The following is a 16591-nucleotide window of genomic DNA, read 5'->3' on the forward strand; positions in this document are numbered from 1 at the left end:
CCAGATATCAAATTGCCAACATTAGTTAGATCATCGAGAAAGCAAGGGAATTGCAGAAGAAAATATCTGCTTCTGCTTCATTTACTGACTCTATGAATCACAACAAACTTTAAAATTCAAGAGATGGGAATATCAGACCACCCTACCTGTCACCTGAGAGACCTGTATACAGGTCAAGAAGCAACAGTTAGAACCAGACATGGAACAACAAATTGGTTCAAAATTAGGAAAGAAGTACATCAGGGCTGTATATTGTCACCCAAGTTATTTAAATTATATGCAGAGTACATAGGGCTTCCCTGGCAGCTCAGCTAGTAAAGAGTACATCATGCGAAAGGCAGGGCTAGATTAATCACAAACTGGAATCAAGATTGCTAGGAGAAATATCAACAATTTCAGATATGCAAATGATACCACTCTGATGGCAGAAAATGAAGAAGAACTAAAGAGCCTCTTGATGAGGGTGAAAGAGGAGAGTGCAAAATCTAGCTTAAAACTCAACATTCAAAAAATGAAGATCATGGCATCCAGTCCCTTCATGGCAAATAGATGGGGGGAAAGTGGAAACAATGACAGACTTAATTTTGGGGGGCTCCAAAATCATTGTGGATGGTGACTACAGCCATGAAATTAAAAGACGTTTGCTCCTTGGAAGAAAAGCTATGACAAACCTAGACAGCATATTAAAAAGCAGAGACATCACTTTGCTGACAAAGGTCTGTATAATCAGAACTATGGTTTTTCCAGTAGTCACATACAGATGTGAGAGTTGGACTATAAAGAAGATTGAGGCGCCAAAGAATTGATGCTTTCAAATTGTGGTGCTGGAGAAGACTTTTGAGCATCCCTTGGACAACAAGGAGAGCAAACCAGTCAATCCTAAAGGAAATCAACCCTGAGTGTTCATTGGAAGGACTGAGGCTGAAGCTGAAGCTCCAATACTTTGGCCATCTGATGCAGATTCAACTCATTGGAAAAGACCCTGATGTTGAGAAAGACTGAGAGCAGGAGGAGAAAGGGATGACAGAGGATGAGATGGTTGGATAGCATCACTGACTCAATGCGCATGAGTTTCAGCAAATTCCAGGACATAGTGAAGGACAGGGAAGCCTGGCAGGCTGCAGTCCATGGGGTCACAAACAGTTGGACACGACTTAGTGACTGAACAACAGGTCCCAAGCATGGATTTGCCTAACTTTGGTTTGTATCAAATAATACTGTGTACATTACTTTTGCAAAAAAAAAAAGATGTTTTGGAACTCAAGAGGGTGTGTGTGGCAGTGGCTACCATCATGTCTTGAGAAGTTTTGTTGATGAACCTAGCCCAGATGAGTACAGAGGAATCTGTAGTCAGAGAAGTTTTGTTGATGAATCTAGCCCAGATGTTTACAGAGGAATCTGTAGCCATGTCAGATGGTAACCTAGATTCAATTTATACCTTGCAAAATCTAGCTATGCTGGTCTCAATCATATGTACAAATTCTCAATATTGTTAACTAGTAAAATGAATAGCTTAATGGTCTTGTCCTCTTGTGTTTATCAACAATCCAGAAACAGATAAAAGCTACCTTTCTGGAGACCAGGAGGCACTGGTCAAAATTTTTCTTTTATAATTTCTTGGCCGATGTCCCATTCGTAATTCAGCCATGAGTCAGTTTTAAAATGAACTGAGTTACCAATGAAATCAGTGCCCAGCACAAACACGATTGCTTTGGTTGTATAAACCTAACTACCTAGATTTATATCCAATTTGCACAGCTTCAGAAAGAACAGAAACCCAAGCTTAACACTGGTGGTGAACAAGTATTATATTTTGATGGACTTTTCTGTGCTTGTGAAGATTAAGGAGCTCATGTTATTTGAAACTGGAGTCCTTCATTTTCTCTCACGTTAATAGCAGACAGTTGTCACATGAACACAGTCTGTTACCAGGAGCCACAGTAAAACAATAGTGGGTCAAGCAGCAAATAGCACCAAATTACACAGAATGCCTTTGTCCCTGGCATTTTCTTGAGCAGACACCAGCAATATATATGCGGTGTATCAGAGGTTAAAAAAAGACCGTGTGCTGTGCTTGCTTAGCCGCTCAGTCATGTCCGACTCTTTGCGACCCCACGGATTGTAGCCTGCCAGGCTCCTCTGTCCATGGAGATTCTCCAGGAAAAATACTGGAGTGGGTTGTCACGCCCTCCTACAGGGGATCTTCCCAACCCAGAGATCAAATCCAGGTCTCCCACATTGCAAGCAGATTCTTTACCATCTGAGCCGCAAAGAAAGCCCAAGAATACTGGAGTGGGTGGCCTATCCCTTCTCCAGGTGATCTTCCCGACCCAGGAATCGAACCAGGTCTCCTGCATTGCAGGTGGATTCTTTACCAGCTGAGCTAACAGGCAAGCCCAGAAAAAGACTATATCCAAGACAAAAACTGATATTCCAATTTGTATAAGGTATTTTCTTCCAAAGTTACATTAACTCAGGAGGTCAAAAAGCAAACACCCAAATTTATGTCTAAAACTATATTTACGTTGTTGAAAGTACATTTGGTATATGAGTGATAATTGATAAGAAGCAAGAACTTATAAATGTGACTGGATGTAATACAAAATATAAGCCTTAAGTCAATCTCAGTTACTCTGCAAACACAAGCCATTATACAATAACTATGATAGCTTTTTTCCTTATTTCATTCAAATAATTTAAGCTTTTGCAATACATTTATCATTTAGATTCATATAAACAACCAATTTCTTTTATTTTATTTGGAGTTCTACAGTCTTTGTTTAGAGGGAGAAGAAATTTGATGTAAGCAATTTAATTCCATTTTTTCCCAAAATAACAAAATAACATTTTTCACCTACAAAATCCCAAGGAGATTCTCCTTATAGAGTTATCTCATGCTATGCAACTGCTCCCATCTACTTTGTAGCTAGTGACAATGTAACTGTCTAAGTATTCAAATGAATCATGATGGGAACCAAATTTAGCTGCAGTTCAGCTTTTCACTGTACTAACACTTTATTTTGAATTAATCAAAAATAAAAGTACAATCTGTTGTTCTGACCAAAGAGACACAAATAATTTACAAAGCTCCAAAAGTTAATTTTAATATTAAAAATAAATATAAATATATATTTAGTATTCATGTACATTCAGGTTATCCTAAAAATAAAATAGAAAACAATCTACAAGAATTATTTCTTAAATCTGTTACGCTCAGTTCAGTTTGCTTGCTCAGCCTTATCCAACTCTTTGCAACCCCATGGACTTCCACACACCAGGTCTCCCTGTCCATCACCAAATCCCAGAGCTACTCAAACTCATGTCCATCAAGTCAGTGATGCCATCCAACCATCTCATCCTCTGACGTTCCCTTCTCCTTCCACCTTCAATCTTTCCCAGAATCAGGGTCTTTTTTAGTGAGTCCATTCTTCGCATCAGGTGGCCAAAGTATTGGACACTTAGCTTCAGCATCAGTCCTTCCAGTGAATATTCAGGACCGATGTCCTTTAGGATAGACTGATTGGATTTCCTTGCAGTCCAAGGGACTCTCAAGAGTCTTCTCCAACACCACAGTTCAAAAGTATCAATTTTTCAGTGCTCAGCTTTCTTTATGGTCCAAATCTCACATCCATACATGACTGCTGGCAAAACCACAGCTTGACTAGATGGCCCTTTGTTGGCAAAGTAATGTCTCTGCTTTTTAATATGCTGTCTAGGTTTGTCATGGCTTTTCTTCCAGGGAGCGATTATCTTTTAATTTCATGGCTGCAGTCACCATCTGCAGTGATTTTGGAGCCCAAGAAAATAAACTCTGTCACCGTTTCCATTTTTTTCCCATCTATTTGCCAAGAAGCAATGGGACTGGATGCCATGATCTCTATTTTTTGAATGCTGAGTTTTAAGCCAGGTTTTTCACTCTCTTTCACTTTCATCAAGAGGCTCTTCAGTTTCTCTTCCCTTTCTGCCATCAGGGTGGTATCATCTGCATACATGAAGTTATTGATGTTTCTCCCTGCAGTTTTGATCCCAGCTTATGCTCCATCCAGTCCAGCATTTTGCATGATGTACTCTGCATATAAGTTAAATAAGCAAGGAGACAATATAAAGCCTTGACGTATTCCTTTCCCAATTTGGAACCAGTCTGTTGTAACATGTCCAGTTCTAACTGTTGCTTCTTGGCCTGCATGCAGATTTCTCAGGAGACAGGTAAGGTGGTCTGATATTCCCACCTTTTCTAAGAATTTTCCACAGTTTGTTGTGATCCACACAGTCAAAGGCTCTAGCATAGTCAATGAAGCAGAAGTAGATGCTTTTCTGGAACTCTCTTGCTTTTTCGATGATCCAGAGGATGTTGGCAATTTGATCTCTGGTTCCTCTGCCTTTTCTAAATCCAGCTTGAAGATCTGCTTTGCTAAAGCTTGGAAATAACAGGAAACTCATGAAAAAGTTCCATCTCACGAAGTTTCTAATTTAATATTTAGGAAAAAGGAAAGTAAAGGCTCCACATTTTTTGCTACTTAACAAAATTCCGGAAATTCCATCCCACATTTCAAAACAAAGGGAAAGAGGAAAGGAAGGGAGAGAGGAGGGAAGGAAAAAAGGGAGAGAGTGAGAAGGGGAAGGAGGGAGGGGGGAAGGAAAACTGAAATTTTATCTACAAACACTAGCACAGCACTTCCCTGGTGGCATGAATCTGCCTGCCAATGCAAGGGCCGTGGGTTTGATCCCTAGGCTGAGAAGATTCCATGGAGCAACAAAGCCCATGCACCCCAACTGCTGAGCCCATAAGCCACAACTACTGAAGCCTGTGCACCTAGAACCTGCGCTCTGCAACAAGCGAAGCCACCGCAGTGAGAAGGCTGCTCACCAAAACTAGAGAAAGTCTGAACAAAGCAGCGAGGAGCCCGTGCACCAAAAGTAAACAAATAAATAAATTGCATTTTTTTTTAAAAAAAAAGGCTAGCATAAATTAGTAAACTATTTAGCACTCTACTTCTGAAAACTAACAGGTATTATAGAAAAAGAGGAAAGCCAATTGTTCAAAAACCGGAGTCATTGTAAGGAAATTTACTTTCTTTATCCATAAATATTTATAGTGCCCTCAATGTGCCAAACACTGTTCTAGATACTGGTGAAATGACAGTGAACTCCATAAAAAAATTTCTCTCATAACAGAGACAGGCAGGTAATTAATTAACTATATAAACTAAAATATACTGTAATGGTAGGCAGTAATAAGAGATATGAGAAAAATAAGCAAGGTATGGGATAGAGAAATGTGAGTAAGGAGACTTTTGTGAATAGGTTAATCATGGTAGGCTTCTCAGAAGAGATAACTTGTTTGTAGAGACCTGGGGGATTAGGAGGAGAGAGCGAGGCATGAGTCTGGGGGAAGATCCTTTCACAAGCAGGAAAGAACACGAAGTTAGGAATTTTATCCTGATTCCTTACATCTTCTGATCCATGTACCAGCCTTCTTTAGCACTACTGATGCAATCAGTTTTTATCAACTTTTCAATGAGAATTTCTTGCTAAAGAAAGACTATATAAATGCACTCTCTTTTAGTAATATTTATGTAAGGGCTGGAAAGGTTCTTGGGAATAAAATGGTTCATACGCTTATTTTACAGATGTGGAAAGTAAGTCCTAGAAAGGCTACATGATTTTCCTGCTGTCACATAAATAGTTAATAATAGAACCAGGAAAATCAGGTAGGCTTTCTAGGACTTAGCTTCCACATCTGTAAAATAAGAGTAAGAACCACTTTATCTCCAAGAGCCTTTCCAGCCCTTAAGTAAATATTATTAAAAGAGAGTACATTTATAAAAGATAACACAATGGAAACAGTGACCGCCAAAGAATTGATGTTTTTGAACTGCGGTGTTGGAGAAGACTTTTAAGAGTCCCTTGGACTGCAAGGAGATCAAACCAGTCCATCCTAAAGGAAATCAATCCTGAATAGTCAATGGAAGGACGGATGCTGAAGCTGAAGCTCCAATACTTTGGCCACCTGATACGAAAATCTGACTCACTGGAAAAGACCCTGATGCTGGGAAAGACTGAAAGCAGGAAGAGGATGACAGAGGATGAGATGGTTGGATGGCATTACCAACTTGATGGACAAGAGTTTGAGCAAGCTCTGGGAAATGGCGAAGGACAGGGAAGCCTGGCGTGCTGCAGTCCATGCAGTCGCAAAAAGTCAGATACAACTGAGCGACTGAACAACAACAATTTATATATACACACATGTATATGTAATGGGGGGGGTCTTTTATAAAACTAGTGAACAATAATAACTCTTCTAGGTCAGCCATTTTTCAAAACTCCCCAGATTTCTTCAAATACTATACAAATCTCTTTGGTAAAGTTGTTTTGTCTCCCCTAATGGAATTATTCAATAAATTTACAGGGATCTCCTTCACATACTATTTTATAAGTGCAGATAGGATTAAGCATGGTTCTTGCCAAATGGTTCCTGGTCTAAATTAGAAAGGAAGGCAGAATATAAACATAGAGAAATCTGGTAATATGCTCATTTCATGCCTGGATAGTCCTACTGAATAATATGTAATTTTGACATAAGCTCTTAAGAAAGAAATTTTATGTTTACTATAGAGCTCTGAACATATTGTTGGCATGAAATAAATAATCAATATTGATAACAGCCAAAATTTAGGCAATGTGCTCTCAATTAAATGCATTGGTCCCTGTTGATTGGCACATATGCCATTAATAAACATATTCTTAAGTACAATATTGGGTTTCCTATATTGTTGTACTTGCAACACATACAAACCCAAATTATGACTTTAAAGGCTATTATCACTTGATCTATATTAATTTATCAATAATAGCAAGGTACACTGGTATACAGCATAGAATCATATAACTGGAGTAGTTGACAGTTCTTAAATACAGAGAATTCTTCCTAAATTTGTTCTTGTCTTACACAAACAATAAAAAAAAGAATTAAACCCTCACAGAAAGACAGCAGTAAAAAAAAAAAAAAATGACCTGGTTTTCTGTGCCCAAGTTCCCAGTACTTCGCAGAGCATAAGTTAAAAGTCTCAGCTTTTCCACCGTGCAATTCAGAGAATGTGGTGGGAACAGAATGCGAAGGCAACTCAGCTGGAAAATATCTTAGATGAAATATTTTTGTCGAGCACTTTTCTCATGTGAATTTGCCTCCAGTTTGGTGTATACCAAGCACCAGAACATGGCATTCATTTTACTTCATGTCTTGAGGCCTTTTTTTAAAAAATCAACATATCGCTGCATAAGCCTGCAGAACAAAAGCAAAGACCAAAGCAACCACGTTTAACAGGAGCTGTATCTCTTATGAGATCAATAGACAAGAGTCAAATTTCAGTATCCTCAAAGGGCCTTTCCTGTGATAAAGTGACAATAAGGAAAACTCCTTACGGCTCTCTGCCTAGTTTGGCTTTTTTCTCAACATCAGGTTCATTATTACCGGCAAAGACATTTCTATTTTTTAAAGATACATGTCAAGTTTGATAGCTTTTATTCAAAGCGAATAATAACAATCTAAATATTAAAAGCATGTTTTCCCCCAGATGTGCTGATGTCTCAAAAGGTTCCTTTTTAAATCAAGGAAAACAAAGCATGTACAACTGCTTATCAGATTTCCAGCTTGTAAAATTGATGTCCTGGACAAAACAGCAGCTTATCCAGTATGTGTCATCTTATCAAAAGTATTTCATATACACAAAAAAAGAAAGTTAAGAGACCATATGAAAATGTGATCATAGGAAAACAATCAATTTAGAAATTAATTAACTCCTTAAATGATGAAACAAAAAAAAAAATTAGGTTACCTTGACCCTATTAAAAGTTTACATTCCAGAGCAATGGTTATCAGTTGCACTCAAATTTAATTGTTCTGGGATAGGGGCCAGGTATCAGGAATTTTTTTTTAAGCTCCATAGGTGATTCTAATGTGCAGCCAGAAATGGGAATCAAAGTACTACTTTAATAAGAAAAACTAAAATGGAATATTAAATCTAACTCCAAATTATTTCTCAGAATATAGCAACAAACGAAAAAGGGAAAAAAAATCAAAGTATCTTTAAAATCTGTGTTCATCCAAGTTGCCATTTAACACTGATCAAAAACCAACCATGTTTCTGTAGAGATGAATCTTCCAAAGCATGGCCAATCCCTTTCAGCCCACCACAATCTCATGAACCCCCTTTCACAGAGTACTAGAGAACTTTTTTCTCTCATTTGTTGCTATTCTAACTGGACTGACTCTGGCTTCAAAATCTGGACATCACACAAGACAAAGAGGAGATAATCATTAACTGCTCATTTATTATGATGATATTGGTAAAAGCCTAGAAGCACTTCTTAAAAGATTAGCCTGCAAAAAGGAACAGTCATCCTTACTGAAAATTTGTTAATATTTTACAATTACTTGAGATAACAATCCTTTGCTTGCTCAAAGATCCAGAATTTCTCATTTTTGTTGTTGTTGTTCACCCACTAAGATGTATCCGACTCCTTGCAACTGCATGGACTGCAGCATGCCAGGCTTCCCTGTCCTTCACTATCTCCCAGAGCTTGCTCAAACTCATGTCCATTGAGTTGGTAATGCCATCCAACCATCTCATCCTCTGTTGTTCCCTTCTCCTTCTGCCCTCAATCTTTCCCAACATCAGAGTCTTTTCCAAAGAGTCAGCTCTTTGCATCAGGTGGCCAAAGTATTGGAGCTTCAGCTTCAGCATCAGTCCTTCCAGTGAATATTCAGGACTGATTTCTTCCAAGGCCAACTGTCAAAAGACCAAAAAATGAGTGGTGGCCCAATTCCTGGAAATCTCCACTCCTTCCCCAAAATAGTTGGAATAATCCCCCCATTCATTAGCCTCTGAAATTACCCAACCGATAAAAGCTAACCACACCGTATTTTAAGGTGGTACTCACCCTCTGCAATAGCCCACACTCTGTGTGTAGAGTGTGTTTCTCTCTGAATAAATCCACTTCTTACCTATCACCTTGTCTCCTACTGAATTCTTTCTGCAACGAGACATCAAGAACTTGAGCTTCTTTAGGTCCTGAAACCAGGTCTGTGATTTCAGTTGGAAGACCATGGACTTTGCCTGGGTTTGAGTCCCAGCCACGTGGGTTCAAGTCCCAATCTGAGGGAAACGGTTTCAGAACCATTACTATAAAACTTCTCGCTACTGCCTGCAGGTTGGGACACGCAATTTTGAGGGCATTAGGTCTCTGTACCTCCCTTTGCCTGGCGAAGCAGTATAGGTATTATTTTCTACTTCACCCAAAACTGTCTCTGAGATTTAATTCAGTTTCAGGGTACAGAGGCCAGATTCGGCTTTAATAATAACAATAACCTAATTAAAGGTCAAAAGGCCTGGATAGACACTTTCAAAAGAAGACATACAAATGGCCAACAGGCATATGAAACAATTACGAGGGAAATGCAAATCAAAATGAAAAATCACCACACATTAGGGTGACTATTATTTTTTTAAAAAGAAAGGAAAAAAAGGTGAGTGTTGACGAGGTAGAAGGTTTTGAGAAATTGGAGTTTTTGTACACTCAGTGGGAAACATGTAATAAAATGGTACACCTACTATGGAAAATAGACCTTCACTTCTGATAAAAAGCCTATAGTTCATGTGATCACGAAAAGAAAAGAAAAAGTTGACTGGATCCAAGCTTCTTTTTTATATCTAATTTTAGAATTTATAAATAATTTTTCTTCAATTTAGCCAGAAAATACATTGTCCACTGTTGTTCCTTTTCCACCCAGAAATAAGAATATTGCCTCTTCAATATGGGATCCATGTGACTCATAAAGATAAGCTAGTGTCAAAATCTATCTTCAGACAAAGATTACTATAATTAAATAGATGAGCACAATGAGGGGTGCTGAGAAGAAGCCTTAATTTTGAGTATTTGTCAATTTCCAACTTGTAAAGACTCTCATCAAGGCAGAGTTCAAACTGCAATGTGATGTCAACCAGCTAGCAAAATTCCTGAAAATGTAACAGTTGGCTCTGGTGAGTTGATACTTGTGTACTTCAGCATACCACTGCCTAGTAATGTCTAGTTTATTTTACCTATTTCCTGTTGTATTGGTGTTAAAACTTGATCCCATAGATGTAATCATTATCTCCTCCCAAGTGTCAGAACATACTGAGATTACATTTTACAGGAGATATGACCTGGAAAAATTCTCCAGTCAAAATTTATACCCTTTATTTTATGCCATTTGCCCCATTTCTAGTCTTTCATAGGAATCACATCAGCAATATGATTCCTTTACTCTTAAGATAAATGTTAACTCATGGTTTCAATTTAGGCATGGTTTTCTGGTACAGTAAATCCCCTACATATGAACCTTCATGTATCAAGCTTTCAAAGATGCAAGCATGCATTCACATGTCAAATCACATAAGTTAGTTCACATATCTGGTGCACATTGTCACATGTGTGCATCCTCTACGAGAGGTTGTGCCTTTGCCTACTTTACTGTACTGTAATATTAAAAATATTTTCTTTATTTTTTATCTACTATTTGTACAAAAAGTATTAAAAACCTATTACAGTAGATATCCAGTTGTGTTATTTGGGTACCTAGGCTAACTTTGTTGGACTTCTTGGACTTATGAAGCCACTCTCAGAACAAAACTTGTTTGTATATAGGGGACTTACTGCATATATGGTACCAAAAATTGTGAGATTGCTAGTCCTACCTCTGCAGCTCCAAGAATTTTGTAGCCCTGAGGGAACAACCACAAAGCCCATGTATACATTTAGAGTTCTGTTCAGTCAGTCAGTGTATGACTCTTTGTGACCCCATGGACTGCAGGCTTCCCTGTCCATCACCAACTCCTGGAGCTTGCTCAAACTCATGTCCATCAAGTCAGTGATGCCATCCAACCATCTCATCCTCTGTCATCCCCTTCTCCTCCTGCTTTCAATAGTTCACAGCATCAAGGTATTTTCTAATAAGTTAGTTCTACACATCAGGTGGCCAAAGTATTGGAGCTTCAGCTTCAGCATCAGTCCTTCCAGTGAATATTTGGGACTGATTTCCCTTAGGATTGACTGGTTTGATCTCCCTGCAATCCAAGGGACTCTCAAGAGTCTTCTCCAACAATACAGTTCAAAAGCATCAATTCTTTGGTGCTCAGTTTTCTTTATGATCCAACTTTCATGTCAATATATGACCATTGGAAAAACTATAGCTTTGAATATACAGACCTTTGTCAGCAAAGTAATGTCTCTGCTTTTTAATATTCTGCCTAGGTTTGTCATGGCTTTTCTTCCAAGGAGCAAGTGTGTCTTTTAATTTTATGGCTGCAGTCACCATCTGCAGTGATTATGAAGCTCAAGAAAATTAAGTCTGTCACTGTTTCCATTGTTTCCCCATCTATTTGCCATGAAATGATGAGACTGGATGCCATGATCTTTATTTTTTGAATGCTGAGTTTTAAGCCAGGTTTTTCACTCTCCTCTTTCACTTTCATCAAGAGGCTCTTTAGTTCCTGTTTACTTTCTGCCATTAGGGTGGTGTCGTCTGCATATCTGAAGTTATTGATACTTCTCCCTGCAATCTTGATTCCAGCTTGTGCTTCATTCAGCCCGACATTTCACCTGATGTATTCTGCATATAAGTTAAATAAGCATGATGACAATATACAGCCTTGAGGTACTCCTTTCCCAATTTGGAACCAGTCTTTTGTTCTATGTATGTCTTTTGTTCTGTTGCTTCTTGACCTGCATACAGATTTCTCAGGAGGCAGATAAGGTAGTCTGGTATTCCCATCTCTTTATGAATTTTCCAGTTTGTTGTGATCCACACAGTCAAAGGCTTAATGTAGTCAATGAAGAAGTAGATGTTTTTGTCAAATTTTCTTGCTTTTTCTATGAGTCCATAAGATGTTGGTAGTTTGATCTCTGGATCCTCTGCCTTTTCTAAATCCAGCTTGAACATCTGGAAGCTCTTGGTTCATGTACTGTTGAAGCCTAGCTTGGAGAATTTTGAGCATTATTTTGCTAGTGTGTGAGATGAGTGCAATTGTGTGGTAATTTGAACATTGTTTGACATTGCCTTTCTTTGGGATTGGAGTGAAAACTGACCTTTTCCAGTCCTATGGTCTCTGCTAAGTTCTCCAAATATGCTGGCATATTGAATGCAGCACTTTCACAGCATCACCTTTTAGGTATTGAAATATATACATTTACAGAGCACCATTAATGAACAAGGTACTTTCCATTAAGAAAAGGTAGTGCTATTCTCATGGTGCAAAGTACTGGAATGTCATTTCACAATCTCATTAGAAATTGCAAATGACAGAAGAATATTCTATAAGTTACAGTACAGATAAATCATATTTAATGTTAATAACTAAATGTTTGTTTATATAAATATTATGTATTTATATGATAAAATAAACCACATTTTTAGTAAATTGTTTTGGAAGTCAGGAAAGAACTCTTTGGATCTTCTGCAAGTTCAGCCCATTCTCAGTAATGGAGAAACCCCAAGAAATGGAGAAGACAAGAGAAGAGGAACATTTAATATTTATTAGTTTATGAGGTTTAGTTGTAATTAGTCACTCTACTGGTCTTTCAATGTACTTTTCTGAGTCTTCCCAAGAAGGGTACAAAAACTGGGAGGTAGAGAAAGGTGTTTTTGCCTGGTTTTTAGATAACCTCTTGGCCATTTGTTCCCTACCAAATACAACTAGTTATGGTAAGAGTGCATCATTCATCTAGTGTAACAGGAAAGAAATAATGAAGGAAGAGACTACCACTCAACTGTATATGAAATAATGATGAATTTATTGCTCAGGCTAAGGAAGGGCAAGACATAGTCTTTTGAACAAAGCAAAACCTTGATCTAGCATTGGATTTGGAGTAAACATGGAGTTCAGGGATTGGCTGAATTTTAGAAATGGAGTATATAAGTGTTGGCTGATTTTCAGTGTGGAGTTTAGTGGCTGGCTGGTTTTCAAAAGTGTAGGTACCAGGACAAGAATGCTACTGAATATTTGGGTAGAATTTAGAACTAGTTTTGTGGTACTTTGTCAACAACTTGGGACTAAGACCCCCCATAGCTCATGCTTTTACTTCCTTTGAGAAATTTGAAGAATAAAAATATTTTAGTCTCAGAAAAAAATCAGGAATGGTGATACAGTCAAATGTAGAATTTCTTATAGATGATACCTTCCTAATACATTTTATCAGAAAATACATATTGTCTTAAGGAATTAATTTTTACTTCATTAATAAATGCAATTACTATTTACTAACATAATAAATCATTATGTTTTATATTGAATTAATCATCAAATCTCTAACAGTTCAACTATTGATTAAGTCTAACTTTAATGGTGAGAGAATAAATCTGATCTGAACAACTAAAAATGCTAAAATATGAACTACTGCACATGATAGTTGGAGAATTTTTATGTTCCATGATTATCTACTTTCAATAAAAGAAATTTAGGAATCAGCTGGATCTGCTCAAAATCTAACTCTATCATTTACTAGATGTGTAACTGTAGAAAAATTAGTCACTTTTTTTTGATTAACAAAATATAGCAATAACTTACAGTGTTGTGAGAAGCAACAGGCAAAAAAAAATACATATATTCATACAGAACACACTGTTAAATTATAAACATAAATGTAATGTGAGAAAAGTAAATGATACTGTTCTATGTCATTGCATCTACAAAAACTGCTGCTGATTAGTAATAATGATAGTAACAAATTTGTTTTAACAATAATAAGAAAATTATTTAAATTCTGAATTATTTTTGCAATATATTTGTCATTTTTATATGCATTCTTTATCTTTATTTTCTCCTCACGTGACTTTACAAGTTGAGATGGAAGTTTTATCACTTCCAGGACACTTAATGATTTCCATCTATGGCTTAATTACACCTAATTTATGAGACCCATGTTTATTAAGAATAGTAATAACATTTTCATTTTCAATTTCCACAAATTGAAAATATAATATATTTCAGAGAAAATATAATAAAATATTCAAACCATTGCACTAATTGCTAAGGACAGCAATAGTGCCAGATTCAAATCACTAGCCAGGAGGCAACAATGCCAATGCAATTCTCAAACTATCTAATTGTCAAGTGTGAATGATGCTATTTCTTGTGGAAGAGATGCTGTACTAATATAGTAGTCATTAGCCACATGGAGCTATTTAAAATTAAATTTAAGATAATCAACATAAATAAATTTTAAGTTCAGTTCCTCAGTCTCACTCACTAGCCATACTCCAAGCTATCAGTAGCTACTTGTGGCTAATGGCTATAATACTGGGCAATGTAGAGAATATTTCCAACAGCACAGAAAAAAAATCAGTTAGCACTGGTCTAGATGCCTTTCCTTGTGTAATGTTTAAAAATGCAAATATTTCCTGAATCCTGTCAATTCTTCTCTCATTATATTTCATTCCTTTCTCTCCACGCTAACAACTATTTATCACCTTCCAAGTTCAGGATTCTCATGATTTAGCTTTTATAATAATCTATAAATACTCACTGTTTCTAGTCTTTTCCCCAGCTAATCCATCCTGTAACACAAACTTGATTAATTTTTCCAAAGCAGTGGCTTTTTCCTCACCCAAAAACTTCAGACTCTTCACATTGACTATAGTATTGTCGTTATTGTTGTTTAGCTACTAAGTCGTGTCCAAGTCTTTGCAACTCCATGAACTGTAGCCTGCCAGGTTCCTCTGTCCATGGGATTACCCAGGCAAGGATACTGGAATGGGTAGCCATTCCCTTCTCCAGGGGATCTTCCTGACCCAGGGATCAAACCCTCATCTTCTGCATTGGCAGGTGGATTCTTTGCCACTGAAACACCATGGGGCCCTGACTATAGCATACTTGCCATAAAAAGTGTTTAGTTCCTACGGCTCTTCCACCATCTGGCTTCATTCCTTCTCCTACAAAGGGATTCCCAAAACTATACAAGACCCCTGTTCCATCACAAACACCAGCTCATTATTCCCCACCTATGCTTTGCCAGCTTTCACTTTTGCTCGAGATTTTATTCCCCACACTTAAATGTTATGCATAATCTTATCATATCCAGTGTAAGCTTCATTTAATCCTTATAGTCAAATTTGACTGCCTCACAACTGTCTAATAATCCATGTTAGTGCTCTCTCCTCTATAACTCTGATAGATCGCATTGACTATCGTATTTTATAATGTTCATCATAACTGTTACTTACCTTTAAGGAGTTTACAATTTGCTTTCCAGAAAGAATTATATATCCACAAACAGTAGCCAAGATCTGTGAGAGTTTTTTGTAGACCCTATGCCATTTTCCTCACATCTTTCATGAAGTATAGCTTATGAAATAATAGATTCAGATTTTATCTAGAAAAGGGTGCTAAAATATAGAGAAAACAATATTTCTTGAGCATAAATCTGGATCTTCACAATGTTCAAGATTAAGTTTTATTAGATTCATTTTACAGATAAGATTCAGAGAAGCTAAGTAAATTGTTCAAGGTTAAAGCTAAGAAATAGAGAATCAAAGATTTTAAAACAAACATCAAAAGTTCATGATCTGTAGCTCAATAACATATCTCCTTCAAGAGAGGACCTATGCTTTTTACACAAGAGACACGGGTTTGATCCCTAGGTTGAGAAGGTCCCCTGGGCTAGGAAATGGCAACCCATTCCAGTATTCTTGTCTGGAAAGTTCCATGGACAGAGGACCCTGGTGGGCTACAGTCCATGAAGTCACAGAGAATCAGATTGAGGACACATACACACAGTACTTTAGCCCTTCATTCAGAAATTACAGTATTTAATCCAATACATTAATTAATCCTTCAAACTTCATTCACAAGTAAGACTCGCCCCACTGCTCTCCAGCAAAGCCTGGTAGCAGATAGGCCACCTGCCTTCAGGACTGAGACGTAGTCTACTAATTCTCTTTCCCTTACCTTTTTTTTCCTCCCTTACTCAGTAGCTGCTATTTCTTGACTTTCCAGGATCAAACGTGGGGTGAGAGGAAGGAGAGGTAAAAGAGATAGGAAAGTTCTTCCCTTGCTGAATTATCATGAAAAGTTACCATGAAATGTTCTCTAGGCTTGGCAGACTCTTTCTTTAATGGGTGTTTTTGCAGACTCTTCGGCGACTCTCATGATGGGCACCTGCAAGTGCAGTTCCCCTGACTATGCTAGCGCTGGCTGCTCCTAACCATTGTGAAGCCTCTGATCTTAGTGGTGGACCTTTTAGCCTCTTACTCTAGAGTCCCCTCACCCTGATACACCATCTCCTTTTGCTGATTCCCTGTTTAACTGACTTCAGGCTATATTCATACTTAATTTTCCCCATGGCTGCTATTCATGTACTTTGACCCTCTATCTGAGGCACATATAGAAACTTTGTAGATATGGTCTTTTTCCCTTAAAACCTGGTTTAACTTACTTGGGCATTAATCAGACATTTGCCCACTTGGTTCCCAGTTGTAAGGAACACACATATCTAATTCTCTGAGCTGAGCCTCTCTCAACAAGTTTCCAAATCACTCCCATGAAAAGGAGGAATG

This window comes from Odocoileus virginianus, chromosome 3, assembly GCF_023699985.2.
Source record: "Odocoileus virginianus isolate 20LAN1187 ecotype Illinois chromosome 3, Ovbor_1.2, whole genome shotgun sequence".
Classification (NCBI taxonomy): Eukaryota; Metazoa; Chordata; class Mammalia; order Artiodactyla; family Cervidae; genus Odocoileus; species Odocoileus virginianus.